The following is a 19,055-nucleotide window of genomic DNA, read 5'->3' as shown; positions in this document are numbered from 1 at the left end:
TGTGTGTGTGTGTGTGTGTGTGTGTGTGTGTGTGTGTGTGTGTGTGTTTTCCCCAGCACTTACGATTTTCATGATCCGCTTACTCTATTGTCTGCCAGGGATGTCGGGAGCTTAGGTGTGGACACTCAGCGCCACACCTTGAGGAGGACTGTAATCTTTGGACTGTCTCATTTTATCCCGAGCCTGTTAGTTCCTTCCTGGGGCTCATAGCAGCATTTACTACCAGTGCTCTCAGCCCTGAAAGCATCCAGTAACCAAGCCAACACCAATTACACAGCCACATCCCTCAGAAGAGCCTCTCAGTAACCAGGGAAACCCTGATTTAGTTTCATGGCCATGAATAGCAAATTAGAAAAGGACACAGCCTCGGGCTGGGACAGTCAGATGTGTCTGGCTCTGAAAGTAAAGGAAAACTTGATTGACATCACGCAGTCCTCCAGAGGTCTTCCTAGCCATTGTTTCATCGTGGGCTTAGGGACTGCTAAAAGTTGTTTTGTTTGTTTGTTTGTTTCTGTTTGGGGGGTTGTTGTTGTTTTAACATTTTAGCACTGGTCAGGAATGATCTTGGCTTCTCTTGGCTTCTCCTGGCCTTGTGAGAAATTTAGAGTTTGACTTCCACTGTTACCTTGCTAAAATGACACATAATTTTTTTTCTCTTCTGGGAATATCATTCTATTTTACTTTATTATTGAGTGAATTTGCCTTGTTGTGAACAAATAGATTTCATGGAAAAAAAATGATGATTTGGAAGTTGATTCCAAACTCAAAAGTTTCCTTGCAGAGAAAATACTCCTAACAAAATAAGCATCAATACAGTGACTGAGCAGGTAGCATGTGGGCTAGAGGTCCACAGGTGCCTGAGAAAGGCTTGGGGCTCACTCGTGTGTTCTGGGAGCTGAAGGCAAGGCCTTGTAGCGCAGGTGGAGAGAAGCACGGAGCTGGGGTGCCTGAGTGCAGCTGTGACCTCGCTGAGTCTTGGCGTTTTCACTGTTGCCCTTGTACTTTCTCTGTGCTTGCCTGGCAGCATGCGCGGTATGCTGCCCTCTGGTGGGTTTTCTTCTCTGGGATTCCAGGCCTGAGGCACTGGGATCTTTTCAGCATCTCTCCAGCCTCAGGTCACAGGTGCCCTGTTAGGAGGAAGTGACTGTCAGCCGCCCTCTCACAGCTGCTCACTGAGGCATGGGAGGGAACTTGAGGGGTGACTGCCAACGGGGAGTGTGGAAAGTCCGTTGGTACTCCAGGGCACCCCACATCATGTGTGGGCCAGCTCACATCTGTTGGGCTGGATTTCTCCAATCCAGAGTTCATGGCTGGCTGCCTGTGTGGGCAAGCTTAGGACTTTGCCTCATCCCTGCTGGGACTTCCCCCTCGTTAGTCCTCTGTCAGTTGAGTGCTCCCCAGACAGGTTCTGCTTCCCTTTTGACAGGATCTATGGAATGTAGTGGGACAAGAAGTCCCCCATTCAGTGCTGCAGGCATGGGGTGATGTCCCTGTTCTCTCTACCTCTTGCCTGAAGCAGAGACACTGATGTAGCCAGGTCTTCTGAGTGGGCATTGTGTTTAACAGGGCTTCTTTAAATTTTACTTTTTAAATTTTAGTGTGTGTGTGTGTGTGTGTGTGTGTGTGTGTGTGTGTGTGTGTGTGTTGTTTGTATATATGCCTAGGTGCCACTAGCTAGCTTAGTGTTGGAGGAGGCCAGAAAAGGGTGCCAGACTCACAAATCTGGAGATAAGGATGGTTGTAAACCACTATGTGGGTGCTGGGAATCGAATCAGGGTCCTCTGGAAGAGCATCGAGTGCTCTTAGCCACTAGAGATGTCTCTCTATGCCCTTTAACAGGGATTTGATGGTTTATGGAATGTGTGTGTAAGAGGGCTGAGGGAGGAGAAGAGGGAAACAGTCATTGTGTGGATTTATGGCTCTTTTAGACGGCATGAAGCTGACATCCAGGCTCTATAACTGATGCAATCCCCATCTTGTGTCCGTCTTCCTGGGTCCCTCAGTGCGTCAGGAAAGGAGAGGAGCCTGGTGTGGGGGCATGGTAACGTGGTGGGAGAGGGAACATTACTTCTTAGGGTGGAGAAGATAAAACTCAGCGTCTGTCAGGACCAGGCCAGACACAAACTCATGACAGCTGGGGCCAGGAGCTCTCATCTTGAGGGTTTAGATCTCTCAGATGCCTACAAGCCTGGAACTCACCATTTCTCAAAAAAATAAAAAGCTAGAAATAGTAAATTATGCACAGTGTGGTTCTCCCAGCATTGAGGAATAAAAGAAACCTTAACTTTATGTAACTGTCCCCTAGCCCAAGGGCAACCAGTTAACAACTCTGCCCAACTTCTTCGTTTAATGTGTTTGCACCATTAAACTTGACAGGGACACAGAATTCAACGGCCACCGCATCTGCATCTTTAGCTCCAAGCTCCCCCACTTCATGAACACCCCAACAATACCCAGCACTTGGGAGGCTGAGACAGGAGGATTTCGAGTCAAGGCCAGTGTGATCTACATGAAATAAATCCTGACTCCAATAGCAAGACCAAGTTTCAGAAAATTCCAAGAGCTGAAATTTGAATCTGCCTCAGACTGAGTACTTTGTGGAGTGCATGCATGTGAAGTATGTAGGCACTGTGTTCCTTCCATAGTATAAGGACCTAGAGATTATTTGAAATAGACAAGTATAGATCTTAGGCAAATTCTATGCCATTGTGTGTCGGCAGGGGGGGACGTGGAGGGACTTGAGCATTCTGGGATTAGAGTTGGGCATGTCGCAGAGTCCCAGAATTCCATGGCCATGGAGGAACACTATTATCTGTAGGTTCTGTGTGAGTGTTTTCTGTTTTCCCAGAAGTACATTCACTTTTATGAACCAAGCCTTCCCGTGGAGAATTTTAGAAGTTATTAAACTTGAGACTAGAAAGAATTCAACTCATAAAAATGGTATGCTTTGTTGCGTTGGACTTACAGTCTAGGAAGGAAGAGATGCCACTTGGCAGGCATTTGTGTCTATGGGTAGAGGACCGAGAGGGGGGCGAGTATAAGGAAGCCTGTGTTCTGCATATGTGCCTTGCAAACAAAGCCCCCAGACCAGGAGCGCAGGCACCTGCTGAGCTTCCTCTGGTTCCTCACTCCGCACTCCCTGCAGCACAGCTTCTGGGCTAGTGACAGTAGGGGTGGGATAGTACCCTTTTACAGTGCAGGACAGAGAAGAGAAAGGTGGGGGAGGGCAGCATAAGCTTGTTTTTGTTTGCTTGTTTGTTTGTTCTGGAGGTGATGTGCTCTAGAAGGTGACCAGGCAGAAACTTTGATCTGGACAGCCATTTTTAAGCTTTCGGGTGTATTTATTGAGGCAAAGGCTCCTGTGTGGTCTATACTGAGGAAGACATCGAACTTCGGATCCTCCAGCCACCACCTCCCCAATCGTTAACCTTTGAGAAACACTGCTTTTGTAAGTAATGTGACCACGAACCTTCGTCTTTTAGGCATCTCACTGTTCTTCCTTGGTTCTTTCTGCTTGAGGCTCCATCAAGAAAGACATCCAGTGCCTTTTTCCCCCCCAGTTAAGTAGCAGGATTCTCTTCATACCTTTCTTTATTTGTGCCAGCAAAGTACAGCCGTTCTCTGATGTCAGTGTTAATTGTTAAGATTTCGGCTGAAAGTGCAACCAAGTCCGCGTAATTAACAAAAGGAGTTCCAGGAGGATTTGGAGGTTGTAACCTCCTCTGCAGAGCCACGGACAGGGTCTTCATGTGAAGCGTCAGCTCCTTGGGTGATTGCCTTTCTCTTTTCTCTTTCTCTCAATTGCCTTGAGAACAGCAGCCTGGCTTTTTCTGCTTGGCTGGGGAGCATGCGAGTGTCTCTGGCCTAGTGATGGATGCTGGCCTTGATGGTGCCATCACATACAGAGGTCTGTGAGAATGCCCAGGACTGATGCCACGTCCTCTGAAGATAAGCTTGAGTTCATGGAGAGTTGGTGAGGCTGGCTGGCTATTCCACTCGACAGCTGCCCCACTGTCAGGAGTTCCAGCTGGCATCTCCCTGTCTCACATTCAGATCCTGCCTTTCTCTGTCTCTTATCAGGATGGCACATGTGAGCTCAAATATTAAAGACTTACTGTTTCACCGATAATCAGAGAGCTTAACAGAGACCCAAACAAAGGGGAAGGAAATAAGAGCAGTAGGTAGCCTCCCTGCTATCGAGGCTAAGGAAAACTTCAGACTTAATTATCTGACCTAAAGACTCAAAATCCTATCTTTTGGAATATCTCCTTAAATATTTAATGCACATGCAAACAAACATGAAACCCCGGTGCTATAGTTTGGATTATGAGCATCCCTCAAAGGCCTCATGGGTGAAAGGCTTCATGTCTAGCCTGTGGTGCTACTGGAACAGGTCAGGCCTAGCAGGGGGAAGTTAAGTCACTGGGGTGTGCTCGTTCTCTCCTGGCTATGATGAGAACAGCCTTCTTTGCCATATCTCTCCATGAGGTATTGTCTTATCACAGTTCAAAACCACGTGGCCCATCAACCAGGAGTCAAAATGCATTTCCTCCCCTTTTGAGATCATTTTCTATGGTATTTTATCCTAGCAACGGAAAATTAAGAAACCCAGCTTCTCTTCAGATTGTCCATTTTAAAGGAATGGATTTTTTTTTTTTTTATGTGTTTCTCACCATCGCCACGTACTCTTAACATTCTATTAAGAAAACAAAGAAGGTAGCAGCTTCTGGCCTTTGAAAACGAATGGATGCCTTCCCCAGACTGTCTTCCTGTGTTCTGAGGTGTGAACATCGGGAATCAGAAATAGTAATAGGTTCTTATCAGCAGGCTTCCTTGATGGCCTGAAACGCTGTGGTGATGAATACCCACTTGTGAGCTTAGAAGGAGCCAGGCTGAGGCTAGCAGCACCCTTTGTTATTTCATCTTCCCCGAATTCGCGCGTGCGCGTGCGCGAGCTACATGAGAACACCCAAACCCCAATGTTGAAGTAATCCTGCCCCCAGAGCTGAGGGGAGAGTGATGCTAAGCAAAGCACACACAGACATGGGCTGGGCTGGGCTGGGCTGGGCTGGTGGCACGGGACTGCCACAGTTGCGCAGGAGTGCGGAGAGAATGCAGTGTGACCATTGTCATCGTCTCACTGGGTACCAAAGCTTGAGATGTTTCCCTTCTGTCTGGCTGTAGTGACTGAGCCTTTGACCAACAGCTCCCCAGGCCCTGCCCAACCACTATGGCTAGTGATCCTCAGTCTGCCCCCAGCGTCTGGGAAGTCGGTGAGGTCGTGTGTCGTTAACTAACTGTATTAAAGCTTCCCGATGTGTGTGGGTGTGTGTGTGGCAAAACATTATGTCGTGTAGGATAAAGACATAGTGTTATTTGTCAGTTTAAAACGTGTAAGTGGTGGGCAGGATGGCACACACCTTTAATCTCAGCGCTCGGGAGGTAGAGGCCAGCTTGGTCTAAATAGGAAGTTCTAGGCTATCTAAGGCTACTTAGTGAGACCCTGTATCCTCAATGACTTCTGTGTGTGTGCGCACGTGTGCTTTTTAAGAGCTGACTGGCATCAAGTATAGAAGCCCTGCTCTGTTGTTTCTCTGTTGTCTTTCTCATGAGGCTTAACTAACACCTTATTTCCCCATTTTCTCAGAATATAGTATGTGTGTGTGTGTGTGTGTGTGTGTGTGTGTGTGTACATGCCTGTACATGTGCGTGCGTATGTACACGTTTGTGATCATCACCTTATTTTCTTCAGATGTGGTCTCTCACAAAACTCAGCAGTCACCAATTGGCTGGGCTAACTGGCTAAAGGATCTAGAATCTGTGTGTCTTTGTGCCTCCAGCACTGGGGTCACAAACATGTGCTGCTATTCCTGCCTTTTTATCTGAGCACTGGGAGTCCAAACTCAGGTCTCCTTGCTTGTCTAGCAGGCTATCTCTGCAGCCAGGGTGACTGCAGGTTTTCCACAAGATCCTCCTCTGTCACGTCGTCTGCTCTCAAGTATCAGAGAACTCCACGATGTTGACATAGTCTGTACTCCACTTGTGAACGCTAGCCTAGACACTGACACATTCGAAGCACGAGTGAGTCTGTCAGGATTCTACTGTAGAAACAAAATGCTTGTGAAGGTCAATGTATAAGGAGAGATTTATTCTGGCTCACAGTATTAGAGATGCCTGCCCATGGCTGCGTCCCTTTAGGACTATAATGAGGTGACCATATTAAAACAATAAGATCTAGAAATCAGTAGGGTTCAGTCACAGAGTGGGGAGGTACCCTGTAGACAAGGAGAAAATTGTTCCCGGGCTTTTAGACAAATGATAATATCATCTGAAAAAAGATACCCTGACTTATTCCTTCCCGTTTATATTCCTTTAGTCCCTTCTGTTGTCTTATTAACCTTGGTAACATTTTAAGTGCAATATTGAACAAGTGTGGAAACAGCACAGCCCTTGTCCTAATCCTTTTTTTAGTGGGAATGCTTCAAGTTTTCCCCACATGATGTACTCTGTCTGTAGGCTTGCCACACATAGCACTTACTGTATTGAGATGTGTTCCATCTATTTGTAGTCTCTTCAAAGGTATCATCATACATATATACTGGGTTTTGTCAAGAGCCTTTTCTGTGTCTGCTGAGATTATAATGTAATTTCTATGCTTGTGTTATCTATTGTGTGTATTGATTTGTATAGATCCCTGAACCTCTGAGATAAGGCCAATTTGATCATGGTAAATGATCTTTCTGCTGTGCTCTTGAATTTGGTTTACAAGTATTTTATTGAGAATTTTTCATCTGTGTTCAGCCCAGAGATTAACCTGTAATGGTCTTCTTGTTACTCTTTAAATCTGATTTTGGTATCTGGATAATTATAGTTTTATAAAGAAGTGGGTAGTATTCTTTTCTTATCTGTTTAATGGACTAGCTTGAGAATTATTGATATTAGTTTTGCTTCAAAGGTCAGATAGAACTCAGCAGTGAATCCATCTGGGCCTAGATTTTGTTTTCAGTTGGCAGATTGTTGTTTTAATTGCTGCTTTGGTGTGCTTGTGTGTTCTAGGTATTTTTAAAAATAGGTTATATGCATCTAGACATTCATTTATTTCTTTTAGATTATCCAAGATAGTGGAATATGAGTTAGTTAATAGCTAATAGTTAATCAGACAAGGAATTGGAAAACACTCAACACAACAAAATCAACAAAATGACTGGAATGAATACATACATACCTTTCAGTATTAGCTCTAACTATTAATGGTCACAACTTTCCACTTAAAAGACAACAGCTATCTGATTCAGTTATGAGATGGGATCCATTTATAGTCGCATATAAGAGACATACCTCAGCCTCAAAGACACATGCAACCTTAAATTGAAGGCATGGAAAAAGTATTCCAAGCAAGTGTTTCTAGGAAATGTGACACTGTTCCAATATTCTTTTAAGTTTTTTATGTGTATGGTTATTTTATTATTTTATGTGTATGGGTGTTTTGCCTGTATATATATCTGTGTACCATATGTATGCCTGTTGCCCACAGAGGCCAGGAGAGGGTGTTGAATCCCTTGGAACTGAAGTTATAGGCTGTTGTACACTACAGAATGGGCATTGGGCATCAAACCACGAGTCCTCTAGAAGAATAGACAGTACTCGAAACCTCTGAGCCATCTCTCCAGCTCCCAGAGCCCATTTTTTAAAAACAATCCTTCTTATCCATGGGCTCTACCGAGCTGACTCAGTCAACTCTGCATTTACACTGCAGTGAGCATTATAAGTCACGTAGAGGTGACCTTCAGCAAGGAGGAGGAGGTGCATAGGTGTACAGATATGGTAACATAAGGAGCTTCCATGAGTGTGTGCGTTCTGAAACCAGTGTCAAGTGCACAGTGAGGGAGGACTTAGTTCATTCTCAACCATATCATGAATGGGTAAGAAATTATTGTATAATCTTAACTCCATCTCTGTGCTTGGCATTGGCACTAAAGCAGCTCAGGCAAAAGGCAGGACTGTTTCTGCGGTGCAGGATGGTCCCTGGGAAAGGAAAGCAGGCTGGCTTAGCTGAAAAGCTTGTTTTTTTTTTTGTTTTTTCTTCATTCCAAAGAACCCTCCAGTGGCCCCAGGGAAGAGACCTCCAAATAAATCTTTTCCATCGGTTATTTCACTGAGTGTGTGATTAATTCTAAGAAGAATTCGGGAAACCTGATGATTAGTTCTCTGACCTTGACATCTGGATGTGCAAACAGCTGACAGATTTATTCCAAGAGTGCCCCTTGGCGTCGGGGTCACTGAGAAAGACACAGCAGAGCTTTGCAAATGAAACCACAGTAATTCTCCGTAACTCTCTTTGGAGCATTTAAAAGCTAACCTGTCCCCTTATTTATGGTCCATCAGCCTGTCTGGGACTAGAAAGGCTTACACAACAAAAAGAGGGATGCTACACTCCTGCCATTCGCTGATAGAAACACAGATGAGCTCTATGTGACCTTTGGATGCTGACAAAAGGACAGCACTGGGGGAAGGCTGACACTGGAAACCAAGTTACTAGCCCAGGGAGGCAGGGCAGGCCAGGAGACAGAGGCCAGTGAGAGTGAGCTGGTGATTCCCAGGGGGCATGCCAAAGTCACAACTGCAAGGTCATTGACTCTGTCAGTTGAAAGCACACTGTGTTTCCCCCTCAGTGTCCCATAGATTACATAAGGCAGTGAGGTGGTGACTTTGTTTTCAGTTATGCCCAATTGTAGACTCATGCAAGCATCCCGAGCATGCGTGAGGTAGGCGGGGCTGACTTCGTCCTATTCCTCAGGTTCAGCAGAAATCCATCTGTGGCTTAACTGTGTTCTTAGCTACCATGGTTTATTGGAATGAAACTGTTATATGGGGCAGGCTACGGAATGCTCAGAGTATCATTTACCACTTAACTTCTGAGTCTCAAAGTTCTGGGACCCTGTTAAAGATCAGCAAGAGCCAATGTCATCCGCTAGGGCTCTTGTCATCGTCACTTTAGTGAGAATAGGTCTGTGAAAACTAAATATTAATTCTCAGTCGCGACAGAATACGCACAACATAAAATCTCCCACCTTAACCATGTGCACAATATTGTGGAGCCCATTTGCTGGCGCCAACACTGTCTCTCTACAAATTTCCCATCCTAAGAACTAAAATGGCTCCCTTATCCTTCCTGTCCTGTGAATGTGGCTGCTTCAGGTGCCCATCTGAGTTGGAAGCCACGGTAGTTACCCTTCTGTGACGTGATGGTGGCTCCTTTCACTCACTGTATACACCCAAGGGAACTTGCTGGACACAATTTAGTTCTAATTTAAGAAGAAATGTTGTATTGTTTTTCCACAGATGGCATACCATTTTTGTATCCTTGGCAGTAATATACAAGAGAAGTCCAATTTCTATACATTCTTGCCAAAACTTTAAGCATCTTTTTGTTGTGTGTATTAATTGTATGTTTGCATCCAACTGTGTGTTCAAAATTGTTCAATGCCCCTTAGCCCCACAACTCCCCTTTCATTAGTTCCTTTGTTCTATTTGTTCCTTTGTTTTATTTCTACTCTCATGTCATCTATACATATCTATATAAGATCTAGGAACAACAAATGAAAGAAAACATGATATTGTATGATTGCCTTCCTTCATTTAATGTGATCATTTTCAGTTGCATCTAATTTCCTGAAAATCACATATTTTCATTAATTCTTCTCTGTGAATGAAATCTTACTGAATATACATACTGCCTTATCTTTATACACTTCTCTGTTGTTTTTTTTTCATTTTCAATTTATTTAATTTTTATTAACTACAGTTTATTCATTTTGTATCCCAGCTATAGCCCTCTCCCTCATCCCCTCCCAATCACACCCTCCCACTCTCATCTCATCCCATGCCCTTCCCCAAGTGCATTGATAGGGGAGATCCTCCTCCCCTTCCCTCTGACCCTAGCCTATCAGATCTCATCAGGAATGGCTGCATTTTCTTCCTCTGTGGCCTGGTAAGGCTGCTCACCCATCAGGGGGAAGTGATCAAAGAGCCAGCCACTGAGTTCATGTCAGAGACAGTCCCTGTTCCCCTTACTAGCGGGTGTACTAGTACACCCACTTGGAGACTGAGCTGCCATGGGCTACTTCTGTGCAGGGGTTCTAGGCTATCTCCATGCCTGGTCCTTGGTTGGAGTATCAGTCTCAGAAAAGACCCCTGGGCCCAGAATTTTTGGTACTGTTGCTCTCTTTGTGGTGCTCCTGTCCCCTCCAGCTCTTTCTATCTCTAACTTCTTTCATAAGATTCCCTGCACTCTGCTCAAAGTTTGGCTATAAGTCTCAGCATCTGCTTTGATACCCTCCTGGGTAGAGTCTTTCAGAGGCCCTCTGGGATGGGCTTCTGTCCTGTTCCTATTTTCTCCCTCTTCCTATGTCCTTCCCATTTGCCTTTCTGAGTAAGGATTTATCATCTTACCCAGGGTCCTTCTTGCTTAGCTTCTTTAGGTTTTAGTGTGTTTATCCCATGTTATATGTCTAATATCTACTTGTAAGTGAGTATCTGCCATGTGTGTCTTTCTGCTTCTGGAATATCTTACTCAAGATGATCTTCTCCATTTCCCACCATTTGCCTGCAAATTTCATGATTTCCTTGTTTTTAATTGCCGAGTAGTATTCCATTGTGTAAATGTACCACAATTTCTGTATACTTTCCTCCATTGAGGGACATCTGGGTTGTTTCCAGATTCTGGCTATTACAAATAAAGCTGCTACAAACATGGTTGAGCAAATGTCCTTGTTACATACTTAAGCATATCTTGGATATATACCTAGGAGTGGTATAGCTGGATCTTCAGGAAGCACTATTCCTAATTGTCTGAGAAGGTGCCAGATTGATTCCCAAAGTGACTGTACCAGTTTACATTCCCACCAGCAGTGGAGGAGGGTTCCCCTTTCTCCACATCCTCTCCAGCATGTATTGTCACTTGAGATTTTCATCTTAGCCATTCTGATAAGTGTAAGGTAAAATCTCAGGGTTGTTTTGATTTGCATTTTTTTGATAACTAAGGACGTTGAGCATTTCTTTAAGTGTTTCTCTGCCATTTGATATTCCTCTACTGCGAATTCTCTGTTTAGCTCTGTACCCCATTTTTAATTGCATTACTTGATTTGTTGCTTTTTAACTTTTTGAGTTCTTTATATATTCTGGATATTAGCCCTCTGTCAGATATAGGGTTGGTGAAGATCCTTTCTCAGTCTGTAGCCTGTCATTTTTTTCTGATAACAGTATTCTTCGCTTTACAGAAGCTTTTCAGTTTCATGAGCTCCCATTTATTGATTGTTGATCTTGGAGCCTGTGCTGTTGGTGTTCTGTTCAGGAAGTTGTCTCCTGTACCAAGGAGTTCAAGGCTCTTCCCCATTTTTTTCTTCTAACAGATTTAGTGTGTCTGGTTTTATGTTGAGGTCTTTGATCCACTTGGACTTTAGTTTTGTGCAGGGTGATAAATATGGATCTATTTGCATTTTTTTGCATGTAGATATCTAGTTAGATAAGCACCACTTGTTGAAGATGCTAACTTTTTTCTGTTGTATGGCTTTTGGCTTCTTTGTGAAAAATCAAGTATCCGTAGATGTGTGGGTTTATGGTTTATATCTGGCTCTTCTATTCAATTCCATTGATCCACTGTTCCGTTTCTATGCCAGTACCATGCAGTTTTTATTTCTATTGCTCTGTAGTCCATCTTGAGATCAGGGATGGAGATACCTCCAGACGATCTGTTGTTGTAAAGGATCGTTTTAGCAATTCTGGGTTTTTTGTTTTTTGAAACTGAGAATTGCTCTCACTTCTCTGTCATTGGACACATAGGTTGGTTCCATAACGTAGCTACTGAGAGTAATGTCCCTGTAACCACTGAAGCTCAAGCATGTGTGTGATGTGTGGACTTGGAGTCTTTCAAGAAGACAGATAAGTGGAATAGCTTGGTCACAGCCTGGGTCTATTTTTAGTGTTTCTGAAGATTTTCCATAGTGACTTCCATAGTGGCTGAACTAGGTGACACCACCACCAAACTCACCCCTTGTAATAAGGGCTGCTCTTTCTTTTTACAAGATTGAAATGTCATTTTTCCTGTGTCACACTCTGTTGGGTCATTGTTCCTCATTCTGACACTCTCTTATTGGTGTCTACTTAAAGCCATTACCTTCATGTTTTGATTTTAACACCTTGAATGTAAGAATAATGTCCACCCCTCCCATGGTTATTCTTTGTAAAGAATGTTCTGGGTAATTCTTGCACACATTATTTTTCTATAAAACCTCTAAACTAATATCTTCCTGTTCCACCCATGGCACCGAGACTCTGACTAGAGTGCCAGCACACTGGCATGTTTTCCTGGGAAAAGATGGCATCTATAGGATTTGCAGCTTCTCCATACAGGAGCCAGTGTACATCTGCCCCAATTCTCCAGACTAGTGGTATTTGTTGTTTGTGAGAAGTATAGTTTTTTTCCCTGTTCTTAATTGGTTTAAACTGATGCTTGCTTCTTCAGACTATTGAAATTATGCACCACTTCATTGACAATATTTACTGCAAGTGAGAATACATATTAATACGACCACTATGTACAAGAGTGGAGAAGTCCCTTATGAAATGAAACAGGACTCCCATGTGATCTAGCTACCCCATTTCTTGGTCTGTGCCTAAAGGAAATGAACTGTGTGTGCTGAAAATATGCCAACACACTCAGGTTTATTACTTCTCACCGTAGCTAAAATATGTGAGCAGCATGAAACTCCATCATTTGATAGATGGTTTTTATCCAACTGAAGATGGAAAATTTATTATTTGTAACCAACATGAATACTGTGCTGAATGAAATAAGTCAGGCCCAGAAAGACAAGCACCACGTGACCCACTTACATTGGAATCCAGATAATGAACTCAGAGCAGCAAAGCAGAATGAGAGTTACTGGAGCAGGAGACAAGAAAGTGGGTGTGATAATCAGAGAGGACAAAGTTTTAGTTAGATCAATGGTTCTCAGAGTGGGCCACGACCCCTTTGGGCGCTGAACATCCCTTTCACAGGGGTTGTCTAAGACCATTGGATAGATCAGATGTTTACATTATAATTCATATTAATAGCAAAATTACGAACAACATAAGGAACTGTATTAAAGGGTCATAGCGTTAGTTGAGAACCACAGTGAGCTACTATGCAGTCGCGGGTATAATAAATAAAAATATTGTATAATAAATTGCTAAAAGTAGATTTTAAATGTTTTACCCAGAAAGAGTTGGTTTGTGAAATGATAAATTTGTTAGTTAGTGTAATATAATAATTCATGATGTAAAATCAACACTGTATTGGATCCCCACAGACTTATAATATAGACAATTAATTTTAATTAAAAATATAGAGACACTGAGGAATAGCAAAATTAGTCCAAAGTAACTTACAAACATCTAGCAAGAGAGAGAGAGAAGGAAGGGGGGGGGGAGAGAGAAAGAGATACAAGACACTGATGGCCAAGATCTAGAGTACAAAGAAGAGCATCTCCAGATGATCTTTTGTAACCATCAAAAGTATTATAAGGTAGTAATGCAAGAAATATGGGCAAGTCTCACTAGTTATATACAAATCACCGACCTCCTTACAAAGGTATGGGCTATTATGACTTATCATGGAGGGAGGAGGACACCAACCCGCCCACAAAACCCTCAACTCAAAATTTGTCCTGCCTACAATATGTGCAAGGGTAAAAGATAGAGCAATGATTGGCCAAACTTGAGACACACCCCATGGGGGAGAGCCAATCCCTGACACTATTAATGATGCTCTGCTATCCTTGCAGTCAGAGACCTCGCATAACTGTCATCTGAGAGGCTTCATCCAGCATATAATAGAAACAGATGCAGGGATCCACAGTCAGACAATAGGCTGGCTCAGGGAATCTTATAGAAGAGTTAGGGGAAGGATTGGGGAGCTAGAGCTTGGGGCAAGGGCACCACAAGGAGACCTAAATAGCCAACTAACCTGGGCCCATGGAGGGTCACAGAAAATGAACCACCAACCAAAGAACATGCAAACACTGACCCTAGGCCCCTACACAAAAGAAGCTGATGGGCTGCTTGATCCTCAAGTGGGTCCCTTAACAAGCAGGGGCTTGGAGCAGGGACTGTCTCTGACTTGCACTCTGTTTCCTCCCCTCTGGACCCTGTTTCCCCAGGGCTGCCTTGTCTTGCTCCAGTAAAAGAGGAGTCACTTAGTCCTGATGCAGCATGATGTACCAGGGTGGGCTGGTACCACGGAAGGGGGTTTAGGGGAAGTGTGTGGGAGAGTGGGACTGGGAAGGAGAGGAGGGAGTGGGGTTGCAATTGGGATATAAAATGACCAAATTAGTACATTAATGAAGAAAAATAATATAGGCTACCATAACTTGTGGAATAGGAAACAAACCTGAGTAATTCTATAGCTAGTGAGGAAATGAAATTTGTAATTTCACATCTCTCCAGAATAAAATACCCGGGGTTTCACTGGAGAATGAACCAAGTATTTTAAAAATTAATATCATTTCTACATGCTATTTGAGAAAATAGAAGAGAAAGTTACACTTTTTAACTGATTTAATGAAACTACTGTTCTACCAAAAGTAGAGACAGACAATGCAGAAAAAGAGTTCCAGAGATAACTCATTAATAAATTTGCAAAGTCCTTGAAAATAGCAAAAGGAAATGCATATTCATGCTTATAAATTATACACATCATTACATAGCCAATCAATTTAATCCACTCTCTTGAACAGGACAAAGAAGAAACACCACATGGTTGTTTTAGCATGATACAGAAAGGACATTTGGCAAAATTGAACATCCTCTTGTGATTTAAAAAAATAACTCATTAGAAAATATTGTATGAAAAATCTATTTTCCATAAAAAAAGGGAGTCAGAACTCCCTGATCTAATCTTTAGAATTAGAAAGCAGTCATGACTATTTTGAATAATTTTATTTTGTGAAATGACAGTTGTGCCTAGTCTAACTGTAGTTTAGGGTCCTATGTACCAATTGTATTAACATTTTCTCATTGAATAATGTCTAAAGAAAGTGAGCTCATATTTTTAAACAAAAACAAAAAATAGCTTAGAAAATAGGTGTAGGTAACACCATTAAGCTAGACAAGTGACTGCAAAGTCCTATAATTAACACAATTAATGGTGAAAGATTGAATACTTTTCTCCTAAAATCGAGAACCAAACAAGCATGCTTATTCTCACAGGGGTTATCCAACATGGACATGGTAATGGAAGTTTAAGCCAGTGTAGCCAGACAAGAAAATAAAATGAGAGACATACAGATTACAAAGGAAAAAATAAAATCAACTTGCTTTATAGGGCATTGGTATCTATGTATAAAATCACAATGAAATTTTTTAAAAGACAGCAAACAGTACAAATATTTAACACCAACAAAACATAATTGATGTGTTTGGAGATGCATAGAAACCCACAATTTGATATGTTACTCTACCTTAGAAATGAGAAAGGAGACACTGGAATTTAAAATGAAGTATCATTTATAGGCATTCACAATACTTATAAGTCTAACAAAGCATATGTCAGATTCATTCACGGAAAACTGTAGAATAATGAAATAGAGCAAGGTAAGTGGAGAGTCGTGCTCTATCCTTGAATTTTAACACAGTGTTCATTCTTCCCAAATTGAGGTGCAGGTTTATTGACTCTTATCAAACTCCCAGCAAGAATTTATATAGGCATCGACAATCAGACTCTAAAGTATATATGGAATGAAAAAGAAAATAATAAAATAGTAAGAACCCATGTGTTCCATTTCTGGATTATAGCTGCAGTTATCAAGACTGTAACCCCTCTTTTCCTCTAATGCTCTCCACCATAATTTTTTAAGATTTATTTTTTTTATGCATTTAGGTGTGCATGTATGTGTATCTTCACACATATATATGACATGTGTATGTGGGTGTCCATGGAGGCCAGAGGATTGTATTGGGTCCCCTGAAGTTGAAGTTATAATTATAAGCCACCTAATGTGGATGCTGGGAACCAAACCTGGGTTCTCTGGAAAGGACCCTTAACTGCTGAATGCTTAGCTATCTCTCTAGTCCCTTCACCATCTTTTTTTTTTTTTCTTCAGACAAGGCCTCATTATATAACCCTGGCTGTAAACTTGGCTGGCCTTGAACTCACAGAGACCCCTCTGCCTCTGCCTCCTGAGAGCTAGGCTTAAAGACATGTGCCCCACTCAGTTTCGGCCTTAATCTGGAGCTTACCCTTTCAGCTGGATCCACCTGTCTTCCCCTCCCCCACCTCAGCACTGGAGTTAACAGTCACACCGCTGTTGAGGGCTCAGGCTCTCATTTGTATACAGCAAGTGCTTTGTGATGGAGATGGACAGAACAGTGGGACAGAACAGAGAAGCCAGAAATGGATTCACACAGATAAAACTTGCTGAGTTTTTACAAAGCAATGGAGAAGAGAAGGCCTTGCCACAGACTTTAGGTCAGTTAGACATCTCTAGGCAAAATCAGCCTCAACCAAAACCTTGTATCTTATACAAACATTAACTTGAAAGTCTTATGAATCAAAGAGCAATGATAAAAGCATAAGGCCTTTAGAGAAAATCAGTAGAAAATCATTAGGACCTAAGGCTCCACAAAAAGTTCTTAGAGAAATGATTAGAATGCAAAAATTTGGACATCACCAAAACTGAAAACTTTGGCTCTATAAATAATTGCCTTCAGGTGATGAAAAGAGAAACTATATAAGAAGGTGTAGACTTTTCAAGCCGCACATTTAACAGAAACATGTACTACTTGTATGTACAGGCTCTTGGATCCTGAAGTTAGAGTTGTTTTATTTTGCTGTGTTTAGTGCTTTGTGTTCCTGTTTCTATTTCTCTTCAGTTGCTCCAAAAGAACTGAAGATCTGTCAAAGCGATCTGCCCCGGTGGCTTTGGCAAGCTGTGTTTTCCATTTTCAGAATAGTTCCCAGGGCCGCTGTCTCCTCCTTCGGTGTGACTTGCTTGGTCTCAGAGATGGTCTGTTTTTCTTTTCTAATTGCTGCAGAGGTTCCTTTATCTCTTGTCTGTGCACATTGCTTCTCCTCCTCCTCCTTCTCTCCTCCTCATTCCTCTCTTCCTCCTCCTCCTCTTCTTCTTCTTGGCTTAGTCTCTCACTGTGGTGAACTTCTCCCTTTGTTACTCTTCTTGCCAAAATTAAAAAGCTAGGATGTGAAGGTTAAGGATGCTGGCACTGTTCTGGTGGCATATAAATTGGTAAAAACCACACTAGAAACATTCCTGCATTATAAAGATCCCTAGAGGCTCAGTAGCTCCATTCAATAGGTATATTATACTTAAATGAAATGGCACATGTATGTCCTAGAACACAAATCCAGAATGTGGTAGCAGCTTACTTGTAACTACCAAACAATGGCCCATCAGTAGATTAGGCATTAAAAAAAACAATAGAGTGTTTTTATACTGTATAATACGATACCAGCAAGCATCAGTCACCTGCATCTAAATATAGTAATCATTCTTGGCATTCATAAAGTTAGGCAAATACGTGAAATTCATTGGTGTCGATGGCAAAAATATACAGGTCAAAGCATGTGAATGATCACAGCAACAGGAAGAGGAACTCAGGGCAGGAGCTTGGTGGGCCACAGCTCAGGTGGGTGCAGATGGAAAGTCAGCATGCCATCTTGGCCCTGAGCTTTGTACCTGCAGGGGACACGTCTTATAGGGAAAGCAAGCCTCTGATGAATCCCTGGACGTTCCTTAGCTCTGGGGCTGTGGCCTGACGCCACACCCCGTGACCAGGAATGACAGGCATGATGCACAGAAATCTGTGGCACCATTCTCTGCAATACATCATACAATGAAAAATCGCTTTTTTACAGTTACATTGGGCCAATATTTGTCTGTTTTAAAAAAAAAAACACGTGGGCAATGAGTCACCTGATGTGAAACATTTATCAGGATTTATTGGAAGTAGGGTACCTGCTAGTCTAAGGAAAAGAATTTGTTTCATGTTGCAGCAGCTTTGAGTAAAATCCCATAGATTTAGTGAATGTTTTCTGTTTAGACATTTTTATATCGAGGTTTTCAACTTTTTTAATCCCCTTTCCTCTCAGGCACTGGTAATTCTTTTCTTTTTCTCATATCTTTTCCTGCATTGCCGTTGTTTATCCAAGTTCTTAGGATGCATTCGTTTTCTTCCATGGTCCTTATTACAAACTATTTTAACATATTCAGAAGTTTCTGACAGTGACAGGTCATCTGAGCTGCACATAGTATGACAAGTGTTGGGTGGAGATGGGAATGGAAAACCTGACCAAGCCTTGAAGATTAAGATAGGTTGATTACTGATGGATGGGAAGGAGTTTCAGGGGTCATGGAGTGAGACAGGTGATTTGTAATCGTGAAAGAGGAATGGGGCAAAGCACATCTCCAAAGACTAACAAATGCCTGTGAGTGATTTTCAGATTACATTTATTTCTGTAATTCACCTGCAGTCTCATGGAATGTAAAGATGTTTCTTTTTGGAGTGTGTGTGTGTGTGTGTGTGTGTGTGTGTGTGTGTGTGTGTGATACATGTGCTATCAGAGGACAACGTTGGGTGTATCTGTACTCACCTACCACTTTGCTTAAGACAGTGTTCTAGTGGAGGGGGTGAAGAGTCTGCTTGGGATGTATTGTATGGGAAAAGAATCTATTTTCAATAATACACACACACACACACACACACACACACACACACACACATATATATACAGTAGCGTCTTTTGTTTGTTGCTGTGTCCATCAGGCTGCAGCCCGTGAGCTTCTGAGTACTCTTCTGCCTCTGCCCCCTATTTTGCTATAGGAGCACTAGAATTACAGATACATACTACCTCTTCTAGCCTCCCATAGACTCCAGGCCTTTAAACTCAGACGCTGGTGGGCATGTGGCAAGCCCTCTGCCCACTGATCCAGCCCTGCTTTTTCTTTTCTCTTCCTTCCTTCCTTCCTTCCTTCCTTCCTTCCTTCCTTCCTTCCTTCCTT

At 42.5% G+C, this 19,055-nt stretch overlaps 1 protein-coding gene across 1 annotated transcript in view; it reads left to right on the top strand.

The window, feature by feature from the left end:
* Positions 1-19,055, top strand: part of Entrep2 (endosomal transmembrane epsin interactor 2) — a 401,477-nt gene that overhangs the window by 316,593 nt on the left and 65,829 nt on the right. The gene's annotated exons all lie outside the window — the stretch shown is intronic.

The sequence above is a fragment of the Psammomys obesus genome, unplaced genomic scaffold (genome assembly GCF_907164565.1).
Source record: "Psammomys obesus unplaced genomic scaffold, mPsaObe1.curated_primary_1811, whole genome shotgun sequence".
Lineage (NCBI taxonomy): Eukaryota > Metazoa > Chordata > Mammalia > Rodentia > Muridae > Psammomys > Psammomys obesus.
The sequence above is the reverse complement of the archived record's forward strand: the minus strand, read 5'-3'. Positions and strand labels throughout refer to the sequence as shown.